Genomic DNA, 16,743 nt, shown 5'->3' on the forward strand with positions numbered 1-16,743 from the left:
GTTCAGACTTGTTCATATGACCTTATACTTTCTGACCAATAGCTTTATTATATTTTATCTGTATTAACATAATTATGAATATTCAACACTATAAAACTCTGTGTAATCATCCTGATTTTGAGTTCCTTGGCTGCCAACCTGCAGATTGAATAAACCTGTCAAACTGCCACTCTCTCATCCTGAGTTTTCTTCTGTAAGCAGACTTCTAACTGCAACTCATATACTGTAGCTCCACATTCCAAGATGAACCCCTGGATGCGCTCTGTAGGCAGATGTGATTATTTAATCCTAGTTCTATTATTTTCTCCTCACTTGAACCCTTGGGGCACTGCAGGGAGAGCGAGCCAAACTGAGTGAGACTGCACTTGAGGCAGGTTTTAACACGGACGCCAGCCACCCTGGGAGTGTGTATATGCTTAGCCTGTACTTTCATAACGCATAGCTGCAGGGAAGGGAAAGCCATTCACGATTTTTTTTCCTTGTAAAAGCAAACGCAAGTCTAAGGAGGTAAACATTCTTCCTATGGCTCCAGTTGCTCAGTCAACCAATCAAGGCTTTAATTTAGGCAGATTTACCCAAAAAATGAGAGGAAAATAAACATAGAAATGCAACCTAAAAAAGGGACCATTACAGTTATGGGGAATATTGATTTAGGTGGGAGGCTGGATGCTGCTCTTCCACCTGGTCAGGCACACTGGGCCTCAGAGGCAGCTCCAGCCAGGCTTTACTGCCAGTAGAAGACCATTTTCAGGCCTTGATAAATCTCACTTGCCTTGATAAGCCTTACTGCTTACTGTTTTCCCTTAATTCTCACCGTTTGGCCACCCTTCAGCAGCATCCAAATCCATCTCCCTAATCCTTCGTCACCCCCCGCCCACCTCTGGCTCTCTCCCTCTCCCTCAGCCTCTCTCTCCCTCTCTCTCTCCGTCTCCGTGTGGCTGTCTTGCTGTGCTTAGACAGATCAACAGTGGCAGAAGCTTAGTGGCAGCAGCTAGCCTTAAGCCCTCCGCACGCCTCCTAGTCTGGACAAAGTGGGGCTCAGCATCACTGGCAGAGAAGTTCCACCTGCTCCCACAGTGTCTCTCAGTCTCGGTCACGTGACTGTGTGGTTTCACCTACCTATTGTCTGTCTTACCTCAGTTTACCTCTCTGTCTGTCTCTCTTGGAGCCGTGGTCTCACCATGTCTCTGAGGGTGCGATCACACCTACAGTTTGTTTTCTTTGGTCTGAACCAGAGTGGAAAGGTTTTACGTTCTTCCATTTTTGTATTTGGTTTGTTTATATTCACACTGTCCAGTTACAAGCGAACCAGGGCTTGTAAGCAAAAGTCGCATGGACTCAGAAGTAGCTATCAGATGTCTCCTTATACCCATAAAACCTTGCATTTTGGGGTCTTTTCCTGCAGTTGGTTCAAATTTCTGTTCTCACTCCTAACGAACCGCACCACATGTTCTCTTGGAAGAGGATTGAGAGACTCACATTTTCACACATCTCACTGCAGGTATTTGGGGTGACCTGAGTTTGAATGGCATTATTCTCACCTGCTTCAGAGCCTTTTGCCTCTATTGGTCTCATGGTTTCCATCCAAGTATTGTTTTGCAAATGCTGTACAGTATTGAATTAGAAAAGCTGAATGGGAATGCCAAAATTTGATAATAAAAAAAAAATCACAGAAAAGGTTTTCACATTCACATGAAGTGGGAAAGTGTTCTGTCGATAAATAAATTATCTGATAAATTGCGATGGAAACACTTTTGTAGGACGTAGGCATGGCACAATTGGTTCACTTTGATTGCATAACAGTTACAAAAGTGTATCTGGTGTGCTTATCTTTGCTTTCGTCTTTGAATGAAAACATGAAATATGCCCAACATTAACTGACAGCAAAGAACGATAACAACTTGCCCAGTACTCAGTTCTTATAAGACTTTTAATTTTCACGTTGATGCGTTTTTGCACTTTTCAGAAGTTTACGTAGAATTTGCTTGACATAGCTACTGTGCATCTTATTCTGTCACATTGCCTCCCTATCCCTCCATTCTCTCTCTCTCTCTCCCTCTCTCTCCCCCTCTCATCTTATGCTAGATGCTGTGGTCATCACAGCCTTCAGGTGCCTGTGGCGTCTGACACATTACTTCCCTCCCATCCCATCACCGAACGCTAATCCCCGAGAATCCCGGAGCGAAATGAAGGTGGAGAGAGGCGGCTCTCCGACGGTTTCCAGGCAAATCTTTCCTCTGCCTGTGTGTGTGTGTGTTTGTGTGCGAGTGTGTGTCTTCGCCTGTCGGTGTACGTGTGTTTGCGTACATGTCCACTTGCTCGCCGCCTGCTTGTGTCTGTGTCTGTTTTGTGTCTCTGTCTGTCTCTGTCTGATACAGTGTGCTGAGTGTAATGGAGAATAGCAGGTGGAGTGACGGCCCACGCTTCTCGCTCTATGTTTAACCTGTGAGATTCGACACCCCCTGAGGTGGTGTGACACGTCTCTCCCGACGGGTGCCTGCTCGAGTATAATTAAACTTTGGTGGAAACTAAACTTGTGTCAGTAACTGCTGGCTTCAGCGATATGACTGAAGTCGGCCGCCTTGATGTTCGCTCTCTCGCTGTTCCCTTGATGGTCTCACATGTCGTTTTCTCCGGTGTGTGTTAACAACTTATTTGGTGAGTAGACACTTCAGGTTATGTTATTGTGAAAATGTAACTTTAATTATAAATCTTCGCACCTTACCTGCAATTTTCATTTCATATAGCCAAATCCTCTTTGTATGCAAATGAGTTGATGTCATGCAATGAGAAAACTAGCTTACTTTTGGGTTCTTCGTCTGTTACTTTTCATGGAATGCTATGTAGCCTAATGTATATAGCGACATACACAGCTAAATATTTTTATGGTGAGAAAACATAGGCTACTCTCGCATTTTAGAGTAAAACACCTTCTATAAACAGTGGCTAAAAAGCTATGTTTGCTAACAGTTAGCTAGTTTGCTAGCTAACGTTAGCGAGCAAGCCAATTAGCCTAACGTTACTCTATTCTCCATGGAAGAGATGAAGGCAGCTGATCAGCTAGGGAGCCAGAGAGCTGAGATCACATTCAAATAAACTGATAATTAATTAGGTCTATTTGCGGTGTTTATTTTGGTTGAATTGTACCCAGATGTATTAAGATGGGATGATGAACGACCTGCATGGCGAGCAGAGAGCCATTTCTGTTGCCATCTTCCACCTCAGCGGGGTTCCTTACGACTGACTCCGTAATCTCTTTGGAATAAGGATGCCAAGGATGTCATCTATATTCCACTCATGAGACACACCATTGGAAACGCCAACGGACTCGGTATAGCTGTTCTGACTGGTAGACGATGCAGCATCACATTCCCCCACCATGTAAAAAGAGGGCTTGATCCTGCGAGAAAATGGCTGTGTGTGTGTGTGTGTGTGTGTGTGTGTGTGTGTGTGTCCTTGCCTATCTGCGGGGTGCATAGATCTCCCATCTCAGGGGATTTCTAACCCTATCAATAAATCAAACCGCATTATCATGATAATAACACACAGTCAAACCAGCGAGAACGGGGCCAGACTCTCACGCCGCGGTGGCTCTAATCCCCCGAATCAACATTCCTATGTTTATTGATTTCAATATGTCTCCCACTTAACGGGCGAGAATGCCATTCATCACCGAAAACCTCGGATTCTGTCTTCCAAACAGTGATGTCATTTAATTTTCTGGCGTGAAATGCAGCGGCGTGAAGCCATGCAGCTAAGAAAACAAAGGGGGGGGGGGGGGGGGGGAACCGACATGAACATTTTAAGCTGTTGAAAATAAAGGCGGTGATCCACACTGAAAGCGCTGACATATTGACTTCATGGAATAATACTATAGTTAAACATAAATCATCACACATAGGGTGGTGTAATGCCATAATCTCATTGGAGTAGAAAACATGTAATTGCATCACTCATCTTGGCTTGGAAGGCCTGAGGCTATCATGCTGAGAGTCCTTTTAAATATCACTCTGTTTTCACATGCTCTGCCCCTGAGCAAAAAGGACAAGCCTGGCCATTAATAAAGCCCTCTAGCATGAGAAAGCTACGCCTTTTCGAGCCACATTCCTCACACCACTAATTCACTCATAGGCAGTGTTCCTGCGCCCATCTCATTTTCCATCTGATCTCCATTCCCTCTGGTCATTCCTAATCTTCCGGCCCTTGTCCTCGCTAAATAATTACAAGAGGCCCGTCCTCACCTGTCATCAGGCAACTCAAGCGGTCAGGCCCTTTTTGCTGAGAGTACGACGGCCATCTTGTCCCCTCGGTCCTCCGCTTCCATTAGCGTTACCGGTCGCTCCGACTGCAGGCCCATTCCGGGGTCAAGGCCCTCCACTATGGGCTGTAATTGCGGCACGTTGAGCACTCCGGAGCCGCGGCACCCACCTAATGAATTGTCACCCAGTTTAATACGGAATTACACGAGGGTGAATTGTAATAGATTAACGGGGTTGGCGAGGTTACTTTCAAAGCATAATCCATTGCAAATTGCTGATTACCTGCCTGAAATTATTACAAGGAACGTGTGAGCTGGATTACTCCGCCTTGGCGATGCAATCTGATTACTCTCACTTATCATTGGATTACTTTACAGAGCCTTTGTGCAAGTGCTAATCCTCATCTCTCTTTAAAAAGGTATAACTCATCGCGGGTTGGCTTGTTCTTGAAGTGGCTAGAGGACACTGGGACTTTTTATCATGATGGGGGCTGCTGGGTTTGATTATTATTCTTAAAGATCCCAGGTCGAAGGGTGTAATTCGCCTGTTTAATTTATGTGCCTCATCAAAACCGAATCGCTCACTAATGTGTCAGTGGTTGGACTTCATGTCAGCCCACGGCCATGATTATGATCTGCCTTTTTTTTTTTTTCTTTTTAGCTATCACTGTAGTTCAGTAAGGCCTTTCCTCTTTCAATTAAGGTTTCTCTCTATCACTTGTGAGATGGGTCATTCCAAAAGTAAGATTTACCAGTTGCTTCAACGTTTTCAAAAACCCAACATCATAAATAATTCTAAGTATGTACGTTTATGTTTTTTTCGGCCCTCACATCTGAATCAAGAGATGCATATTTCATTGACCGGGAGCTCCATTAGACATGCTGATAGATGTTTCTGACACTCGAGAAGTGCATTTTCATAGATCCGGACGGGGATGATTATTAACAGAGATAAGCAGAGTGAAATGACACACAATTACTCTCTCATTTCCTCTCTCTCTCCCCCTCCCCCCCCTCTCTCTCTCACGTCCCAGTTTTGAAGGCAATCATCTAGCATTTCACACCTCAAAACCCCAGCAGACAAGCCAACGCTGTCAGAGGCACTGACCTGAAATCAGAGATACATTTCCAATATGAATAATAACCGGTTGAGTCACATTTCTGGCGACGTAACCCATCATTATTTCGCTCCCTCCGCCAGTAAATAGGATGCAGAAGGGAGCAACAGCTATAACGGTGACAACACCTCCGCTTGTTTTCTTCTAATTTATCAAACAACGGGATCTAAAAGGCAGTTATCCATTGAACGCCTTAGAACAAAGCATGTTCTTTTGTGAGGACAAGACAGGAAATTACCAGCGCTATTAAGTTTTCAGTTATCGCCATCATTCCCTGTGATGTCCCAGTGTTCGTCAATAAATACAGAATCTGTGTAACGTCAGAGTTGCTTTGCCTTGTGCCCATTCAGCTTGAAACTCCATCAAACAGAACTCCTCGTCAGACCAAAGCGGTATAATCCATTGTTGTAAAACTGTGTGGCGGCACTCTTTTTTCCTTTTATTTGTTTCCATAAAGATATCACTTCCTCGTGCTTCCGAGCAATAACTTTGATAACTCACAGCGAGTTTTGATAATTTAATCAATGCACCCAGCAGGAAGGGTATAGCTGCAATTCATGCCTTTTTTTTCCCTTAGCAAATAAATTGTCAGAATGACACAGCAGTGAATGCGTGTGTGTAGTTCTCCGAGCACACGGACGATGCCGCCGAGGGTATGTTGAGTGAGTGTGTCTGCAACTGACTGAGAGTTCATCATCATCATCATCATCACCATCATCATCACCACCCAGCAGCAATCATCACATCTTACTCTTTTGCTCGCCGTCCCTCTGATGTTTATAAAAATGCATGAGCGATGAATGAAGTCCACTTTCGCAAGCCATTCCGAATAAATGGTTTTATTGATCTGTTGTTTTGCCACATAATTATCTGAGAGGTGTATCTCTTTGAATAGTTTTAATGGACCTTGGCCGAGAGCGCAGGCTTGTACTTACAGATGACAACATGATTGTGTAATTATTCCAGCACAATAAGTCGGAGACAAAGCGCCGTTCTCCCCTCGTTGCCAAGTGTTCTCATGTAGCAATCGTTGAGTTCATTTGTAAAATTTCAGCTGATGAATTTCCAATCGATTCCCTCTTTACTTACAGCTTCATTTGGGTTGTCTGCGATATAATGTAATTCCATTTACAACTCCCGCGTTAGGCGTTTTCACATGGTCCGGCGCAACATTCCGCATCAGTCTTCCCACGTGAGCTCGGATCGGCGCGGCGCACATGCCAATCAAACGCTCCCCACTGGCGCTCCGTCTCCCAGCCCGCCTGCCCCGGGCTCCGGAGATGGAGAAAGGCCGTCCCGGGGTCACGGCGCTCCGTGTTCTCATTCAGAGGAAACCCGGCACTGTTCTTTTCTCATTACCCATGAGCCCCGTGTCTGTGCCGACCCCCCCTGCACAACAACACGCCTCACTCTCAGGTCAGAGGTCAGGTATTATTGAAGGATTTTAAAAAAAAAAATGTTATTTCCGCACGCTCGTATCACTGTCGTGGCAGCAGTGGGCAATGTTGTTTTGGTGTGAACTCCGTCCTGCGTCTGATGTTCAGTGCGGTTCATTTCACACACGAGGCTGTGGTAAATCCTTCTCTCACACGCATAAGCATCAGCGGGACTTCATACATTTCTGATTTGTTTGCCCATCTGCCTGGAAACTGGAAACCGTTCTCGTGTCACATGACTGGCTGAAAAGCTAGTATTATTTGTTCAGAAAACAAAAAACTTGTGCAGGAGGAGGGATTGATGCCAACAACATCCACAGAAGGGGATGAATAGGCTTCTCAAACCACCCAAATGTCTGCAGGGAAAATAAAAGCCTGCTGCCATATTCACTATCAATTAACATCAGTACATTACAAGCATGGAAACATCTTTTATGACTATGGATTTAAATCACATACTGATTCTGCTATACTACATATCCCAATACAACGAAGCAAATAGATTCAAGACAAAGCTGCTTTGAGCCATATGACACCAACCACAATTATTAGAAAAACGAAAGCTCATCACACTCAACAGGATAAGCAATTACAGCACACATCCACCAGACCCAGACAATACCGCCATTTAAACAACAGCTTACAATTATTCTCAGTCCTCAGCATGCCCATGCCTGGATTACTAACTGTGCATGCAGGAGACAGGCCTGGACGTCCTGGACCACCGATTTTCACCATTTCAATGGTAATTCATCGTATTTACAGTTGTAACGGGATGTTTGTTTTGTAACAGGACAACACGGGAAGAGACTGTTCAAAAATGTTTCAGATTTCAGATTCTTCAAAATGAATAAATTCAGCCAGTTTTCACCACCATTATGTTGCCACTCCCTCACTTTGAAAGTTGTGAAGTTGCAGGTTTTATGTGATGGGAGGGGTGGGCGGGGGGTGGTGGGGTGAGGGATTGATGGTATTATTGGTTGGAATTTCATGGTACAACCATGAAGTATCACCAAGTAACAGTTTGGCATTTATTGTTAAATTGGTGTACGGTATATCCAAATTCCCATAAGCTGCTGTTCGGACGTTTGCAAGTTGCTGTGTTTGTTGTCTGCCATGCTGCTGGCCTGAAATGATAACGGGGTCTTACATACTGTCTGGATGGTACACAATGCCTTGGTTGATAGGCCCTGGTTAACCACTATTGATGAAAACATGGCCTAACAGAGTTTATTATACAGTACTGCTAACAGGCAAACTGTAACAGATAATTTGTTTATGATGCTGTTAAAAACCCTCATACTCCTGTCTCTGCTGTATTCCCTTAGATGGTGAAACAATGCACACACAAGGAACTAAAATTTTTATAGACTGACTTTTATGTTATGATTTATCTTAATCTGCCTTATTTTTTATTCTTCTTAATAGTGATCACTGGCTGATCATGTTTGCCCTTGCAGGATAATCCCAGATAAATAAAACGAAATGACATTCAATTTAAATAGAGTGCTACGTTTACAGAGAGCCCTAATTACTCTCAAGTGAAATCAGCTTGGAAACCCTGCAAACTCTCATCAAACCTCACTGGATACCATACATTGCTAATGTTTGGTTAATAAACTGTAGCATGCCCCGAATGGAGCAACAACGCTTGTTAGCTATTTCCCACTGATAATGTTATTTTGCCTGACTGCTATGACTAACTGTGTTGATTTAGTTAGAATAAATACTCACATAAATTAAAGGTAACTTACTTTAAAAGCATGTTTTGCAAAAATGAACACACACTCTTTCCGAATAGTAATCCGGAGCAACAGTTACAAAAAAACGTACTGAAATTACATTGCCATTGTCACTATTGTATCAATCCTTTGAAAGGGGATTGAATTGAGTCTCTTACTATTGGAACAATATAATAGATTCTATTCATTTGGGCAAAGGAGACTTCAGATTGAATGGGATTTAACATGAATATCCTATAAAATAAACATCGCGGTTTAGGGGGGTGAGGATGGAGTGGTGGGAGGGCTACAACCCAGGAAAGCATGGATTGTTTTTGTGTTCGATAAACAATAAAGAAACTTTATTCCATATTAACCGCGCTATTCTCCGCTGAATACAACAATGATTTAACGAGGGAAGTGTGAGGCGGACCAGTGTGAGGCGGACCAGCCTTCGGCGACGGGCCCCCCCTCGCAGCAGCTGTTGGTGCAGATGTAAGGTGACAGTAATCAATACTGATTATTAAAGTGGGAACACCATCTCTAGTGTGTGATTAATCTTCATTCCCCCATGTTTACAGAGCCTCTGCCGGCCCGCTCGGCTCCGAGGGGGAGCGCTCCCCATTATCTATCCCCGGAGACGGCAAAACAAAACACTGTCACCATTAAAGATACACACTGTCACTGTGGGAGGAGGCAGGCAGAGGTCGTTATTGGAGCGGGAGGGGTTGTAATGCAGCCGCCTATGGCATCAAAGCACAATGTCGTTAAAATAATGGGATTTAGTTGACTATCTGTTATCCTTATGCAGATAGAGAATTTCTATTATGTATCCAAAACATAGTAAAAGGAAAAATCTGCCCTTGGATATTCATGATGTTCAATGCATTCTAGAAGTTACTTTGTGATCAAGTGATGTAATTTACTTTTTTGGTCGTCTACTTCTACATCAGTAAGTGATTTCCTACATTTCCCAGAATGCCCTTCGACAGACTCCAGAGAACAGACATGAACTTGTTGCATTCAGCTGTGGGTTATAGGTGTAGGTGGAAAGAGCAATAGCTGCATTGCATTATGGACTATTGAAGCTATTGCTGGTGAAGAAATGGGAAATCTCTGCCACCAAACTCCATTGTAGCTGCACTGGAAATATCTCAGTGTGACGTCATGTTGTCTATGTTTGGCCAGTTATCCACAGGAATAAGAAAAATACACCACCCAACAACAAAATGGACCCAGGAATGCAACGTTACTTCTCCAGCAGTTCTCCATTCTTCTTCTATTCTGTGCTTGTGGGAAATGTTCCTGATGATGCAGCTGAAGTGAAGCCATGATGCCATAGACATGCAAATGTCATATTCATCAAACAGCCTTTCTCCAGAGTAAAGAGGCCTCTCAGTGCAGTGTGTTGGCCTACTGCTGTGTTGGAAGGTAAGTCTTTTAACCTTGCCGCATGGCAGCGACAGTGAAACAAACCATTCATCATCCTCGCCCCGCTGCATTCACAATCAAATTCAGATTAACGTTTAAAACAAAAACAAAACAAAAATCAAATTAGAGTCACTTAGAGTATGGATTGTTTGGTTTGGGGGCATTTATGCTACCAGGTCAATTAAAGCACGAATCAATGATACAATAATGAAACAATAATGAAACTTCGGCGTCACACGGAGCAGCAAATAAAACAAGGTGGGGTGATAATGTTAATGGGCAATACGCTGCGAACGTCGGTAGCCGCCATGAATCATGTATTTACAGTGCGGGGCAGAGCGACCCCCTCCCCCACCCCCCCCACTGCGCAGATGTGAACGTGTGTGTTTGATATGCATCGGCGGCACAGCATTAACATTTTTGGACTGGGTTGAAGGCTCCCGGTGCCTCTCGTCTCCGCCGCCTGTGACTGCAACAGATGGGTCCCCCCCTCCTCCTCCTCCTCCCAGACTCCCCACCCCTCCCTGGGTACTCCCCCACAGGTGGTAGGGTCTTACCCCCCCTCACACACACACTCCTCCTCCTCCTCCACCCTCCTCCATCGTTAAATAATCAGCGGCGGTGGCGGCCCTGCCCCCCCCTTCCTCCTCCTCCTCTCCTTGTCAAAGAGGAACGCCGTCTTCCTCTCTATAATCTCCTCTTACCCATCCCACCCACCCCCCCCCCACCATGGCCTCTTTCCCGACGCTTCCCTCTTTCTCTCGGCGGCGACCCCCCACCCCCACCCGATTCCACCCCCCCTCTCTCTCTCAGCACCTGTGTGGATCCCACCGAGGGAAGATAAGGCTTGTACAGCTCTCTCTCTCTCTCTCTCTCTCTCTCTCTCTCTCTCTCTCTCCTCTCTGTGGAGTGGGGTTGTGTGTTAGGAAGGAGGGAGGGAGGGAGGGAGGTGTGGGGTGGGGTGTGGGGGGAGGGTGGGTCAGGTAGAACAAAGAGGGAGAAAGCGCACGGAGACATTGGGAATTCTTGACAGCTGTTCCATTCGGGAAGGCAATCTCCTCTCTCCCCCGGTGCCATATCTGAAAAAGAGGGAAAAAAGGGAAAAGAGAGAGAGGGAGAGAGAAAGAGAGAGAATGCACTCTCAGGAAGAAAAAGGGAAAACGGCGGAAGATCTTTAGGAAAGTTCAGAGGATTAATTCGGCGCAAGGCAGAGAGGAATGGTAGCAGGCGAGGATGAGAGAAGGGAGAGAGGAGGAGGAAGAAGAAGGAGAAGAAGAAGGAGGGGAGAAAGAAAAAAAAACACTTTCTTTGTCAGAGTAATTGCTCTCAGCCAGTCTAGTGTGCAAACTGGGGAGAGATTATAGGATTTATTCCCATGTAGATTTTCAGCGGAGACGCTTTGCTGGAGCCATTCTGTTCCCTTCAGCAGAACGTGCGGCTTGGGATGTTCTGTATAAATCCATAAATACATAAATACTGAGCAATGCCAGAGCGCCATGTCTTTTATTCCCCGAGACAGTGAGGCAGAGCAAGTACGCGCGGATCAAATGTGTGTGTCAAGGCAAACAAATCGAATGTCAACACAAATGACAGCACAGTATATACTTAGTGCATGGGAATCAGATTATATCATTACCGATGCCAGCTGCAAATTTGTACCTACACAAGCCATTGTTTGTGCCGCATAAAAACGAGCCTTTGTTTGGTGTCAGAAGGCAGAAACCGTCTCACAAAAGCATAATCAGCTCTGTAGTTTTTGCTCACGTTAAAGGTGGGTAAAGCAGGAGCCAGCGAGAGGGACGGAAATACTAATTATAGATGCTATCGCGGGCGCCAGATATTCAGTGGAATAATTCATTTATTTGATGTCGAAAACAGAGAAACAGCCTGAATTTGGGGGAAGAGATTATTACAAGATCAAAACCGCGGCGCATATTTGCATTTGTTGTGCTACTTTGTTTACCAGAATACTTCAAACAATGCATTACCATTTCAAAGCCGGTCAAGTATGTGTAATTCCTTGTCCACACATGAAAACAAGATAAAATTGCGTTTGGTTGTTTTTTTTTTGGGCTAGCCGAGAGAGGAGAGTGCAGCTATAAACCCGTCAACTTATCTATGCGGTGAACTTCTGCTGACTCTCCCATGACTTGCATAAAATCACACTGGTAAATAACATCGCTCTCAGTGTGTGTGTGTGTGTGTGTGTGTGTGTGTGTGTGTGTGTGTGAGCGAATGCCTCATGCAGGACAGATGCCTCAAAGACACTTTTTGAAGAATCAAAGCCCGCCTCTGCAGAGAAGAAATTTCTGTGAATTCAAACAGTTCCTTCAACATGTGTCGCCAATCAAACGGCCCTTAGAACACCCTCTGTTTCCAATCCGGCTCTTTGACGGGCTACTTGAAAAGTAAAGGGGTCCTGAATGAAGGAGTCCCTGTAGTCTGGTGGGACGGGGGGGGGGGGAGGGGGGGCTTTGAATATGACAGGTCCCATTACCTTCACTGTGGCCCACCAGGGAACGGGCCACGGTTGCCCACTAGCTTCTGTTTCCACGATAATACGGCTAATGGCAGCCTGATGTTGGTCTAAGTGTGTATCCCGGCGCTGTACAGTGGCCTTGATGGTATGTCATACACACACACACACACACACACACTACACACCACCGCTTTTTTACAGGCCTAAATTACCCCGAAACAGCTATCATCTTCACAGTTCCAAGGCTTACGAGGAGAGAGAACCCTGAGTTTAATGAAACCGTTTTTCTGTAACCGAAGTCGCCTCGTAACCCGCGCAGATAAACCCGGAGACTTTTTCATGTACTTCTTTTTACGGGTTTCACGCCGACCTCAAACCCCGTCGCAGCGTAAATGAACTGCTGAAGTAAAACATCAAGCCGAAGGGGTGACTCCTGGTACATGTGCGGGCTTGTTATCGCGATCGCATCTCCTCAATTGCGGGGAAGTCCTGCTATACCGCCTTTAGGGGCGTAGCTGGTCCCGAGCAGTGTGTGTGTGTGTGTGTGTGTGTGTGACCCTCCGTGGGTGGCAGGGTGGGAAAGGACCCAGGGCTAAATTGGCACAGGAAGGCCAGGCCTATCGGGGGACCACTGTAGCCCATTTGGGACCTATTTGCCCCAAGGAGACCTAATTTCACGGTGTGCATTGCATCTTAGGTTTGAATCTGGCCTGAGACCTTTGTCATCCTCCTCCTCTCTACTGTAAACTATCTAATAAAGCAGAAACGCCATAAAAACAACATTCATTTATGTTTTTTCCGCCTTTAAAGTCTCTACCTTCATCCAACTTGCCTCAATTTGATGCTACTTCCCATGATGTACACTATAAATTTATGGGGAGAAAAGGGAAAATGAAAAGAATAAACTCTTTTACTAGGAATTTGTGTCATAAAGATTTATGTCCGGCATAAAAAGGCGGGTACACTCTGTTTCGCACATAAAAAGCTAGGAAAAGTGAGTTTAGGTGTGTCTACCCTCCACTACGTCCCAGGCTGCGATTAGCGGTCGACCAGGATGAGCCAAATACACATTTCCCTGGAGGATCATGGGTAATCTGGCAGTGGGAAAGTCTAATTTCTGAGGCAAAGAGGGAGGCGAGGTCACTCCGGTAAACACAAGGTGTCCTCTCTCAGCTCCTCATCTGTTTCCCTGATACATCTTTTCAGTAAGTCGGCCCATCTGTGACTCTCTCTCTCCGTCTTTAACACACACACACACACACACACACACACACACGCACACACACACACTCCACTTTCCATGGTCCAGAGAGTGAAAGACATTAACCCTCCTCCCACCCCCCTCCTTTACCCACACATTACAGAGACCAGCCTCTTCTCAGATACACACGCACTCACCAGATGTTGCCCAAAGCTTTGGGGAAGAAGCCCCAGGTATGTGTGTGTGTGTGTGTGTGTGTGTATGTGTCAACCTCCCAGAATTTGCTGCTGTCGCACATGCACTCAGATTTACGACCCGCAGTTTTTTCCTACAACAGCGTCGGCTTCCTCCCTTGAATTCCCGGCGGGGGCGGCGGGGTCGAGGATCAGAGGGAGAAGCAGGTTGCTCAACCCAAAAACAGGCCAGTCGGGATGAAACGGGGATCGTCTCCCTCCCAAATCCCGGGACATTAGCGCTTTTTTTTTTTATCTAGCGGCGGTTCACACGAAACCCATCTGCTTCTCATATCAACAGGGGTCCGCTGGTCAAGAGGCCGCCCGCAAACGTAATGAAATCAAACCGGCCTCAGCGCCGTCGATCACTGGAAATCGCCGCGAGGTTTTTATTACGGAGTATTATGACGGGGGGGGGGATGCAAAAGGGGGACATTAAAGACTCAGCGGAGCTCTTTCGGCGTGAGTAACGGTCGTACGGAGCGGGGGCCACGGACAGCTTTACTGTTCCCCCCAGGCCTCGACGTGTTAAGGGTGCAAGCCGATACGACGGGATACCCCCGCTAGGTTAACACACACACCGCATTGTGTAGCGCGCACACGTGGAAATTTAGAGCCCGAATCGCGTTTTGATGGCTTTATGTTATGTCTACAGATGAGTCGGCTGGATTTATGGCCGTGATGTCAGTTCTGCGATGATGATGTTATCGGAGATGGGAATGCTCCTCTCTCTACCTTGCCACAATGGAGATATAATAGAATGAATTTTAATGATTATATACACAATCAGCAGTAAAAGCTCATTATGTGTGATCATTACCGGCCCGACTTGCTATGTAAGAGCCAGGGTGAAAACTGAAACGGAGGTGGGTGAGAGTGCTGACTGGACCAAACAGCGGACCATTTCTCTCCATTTGCTCTATTGCCACTCAATCAGAGGTAATATTGAGGGAAATGGGCTGTGGCTCGCTGGTGATGTTGAGAGTCGAGTTCCCTCACAGATAAACTCCCCCCGAGGTATTACTCAGGGCTAAAGCCTCTCACTTTTTTTTTTCCACCTCTGACAGTCTGGGTAAATTTCCACTGTTTGGTCTCCTCTTCATCTTCACCCTAATTTTACCCAGAAGTGATATATAGGCGGGTATATATCTTTATCCCCGATCCACACACTTTCTAACGTATTTCCTCTCGGACCAGATGGATTCTTTCAAAAGCCTCTCCCTTCCTCAGCTCGAGGAAAGACTTGCAGGGAGTCGTGTGAAGCGGGGCCAGCGCCGGCCCTCTGTAAAACCTGCCTTTCCCCCCGGAGTTGAACTTCATAAATTTGACTATTGTCTTTATCGCCGGCGGAGTCGTTACAGGATGCTATTAGAAGTGGAGCCAGCTCCGGGCTAAAGCTCCCAGCCAGCCGTTTACAGTGACTTATCATGGACGGAGATTAAAGAGATGGAGAGACAAGGGAGGATGTGTCTTCGTCTTCCTTTTCTCACTGCCACTCCTACAAATGTGGCAGCCACATTTTGAGCGAGTGACAATGTACAGACGTAGAGGTTCAATATACTTGCAGCACTGCTGCTTCACTATTCCTCCATCCATGAGAGGAACTATTTAGAAAATCCAGATTTTGTTTTGTTTTCAGCTCACAAAAGGAATGATCTGGCAACCGGCTGACTAAGAGACACAAGTTTTGTGTTACGATATGCTGATTCAGCTCCAGTTTTGCCACCTTTGAAAAAGAATAGGCTGCAGTAGCCACTTTTATGATGATGAATACAGAAAAGTTAAACAAACTGTGTTTCATTTCGAACTTTCATATCAGTGAAACCGCATCTTTAAAAGCGGTGGAGAAAAAACGTCCGCTTTAAATCTACAATACAGGAGCAGGAGGCTGTGAGATAGTCATTACTTGTCTTCAAATTATGCATCTCATCTCGCTGGCGTGTTATCAAGCAGAAGAACCATTTGTGAATGTCAAAGCACCAGAGACAAGGGAATGTATTGTTAAAAGGCTGGAAACTACCCTCAATTTATTCATTGTAAAAGTTTATATTGTATGTACAGAGGTGGGCAGAGACAGTTCTTAATGATACACTGATGTAAAAGGGAAAATTGCACTGTGCTTACATATTAGTCATTTTTTACCACCGTAGTACCATATTGTGGATAATAAAACACAATGAGGGATGGTCATAAAAATACAATGAAACAATAACAATATAATTCTCATTTCTCCCAGGATAAAAAAAAACACAAAAAAAAACAATAGCTTTATGGGAAGATTTGATGTGTCACAGAGGTGGCGCACAAACATTAATTACACAACACAAATAATAAACATGTGCATTATGAGATATTATCAAATTTGCATATGAGGAAACAAAAAACAACAACAACCCTCGCTAGATATTGCAGGCACTTAAACCCCTCCCCAGTTCAGTATGAGACACATTAAACGTGGAAACATCAAGCAGTGAAAACAGCTGCTGTGTCGGAGCTGTCGCACACACACACACACACACACACACATACCCGTTCACCCACAGCAAACCGGACTCATTTGCAATTCTGCCCCAGCCAAATGAACGGGTGAAACGGACAGATAGATGAAAGACGAGAAGGAAGGGAAGAGAGGAGAGAGAGCAGAGACGAACGCGGTAACCTCGCGTTTGTACCGCGGACTCGGAAGGGAATAGTTGCGATTACTCCATTGACTGAATCATCTGCAGGGTCAGGCCTCCCATCTTCTCTCCCTCCCACTCCTCTTCTCTTCTCCCACTCGACGCAGCCAAGTGGTTCATATGGCTGCCAAGACATATTCAAAGACATATTGGAGCATCCAGTTACTGGCACTGTTCGCAGACGCTAA

This window comes from Centroberyx gerrardi, chromosome 22 (genome assembly GCF_048128805.1).
Source record: "Centroberyx gerrardi isolate f3 chromosome 22, fCenGer3.hap1.cur.20231027, whole genome shotgun sequence".
NCBI classification, from domain to species: domain Eukaryota; kingdom Metazoa; phylum Chordata; class Actinopteri; order Beryciformes; family Berycidae; genus Centroberyx; species Centroberyx gerrardi.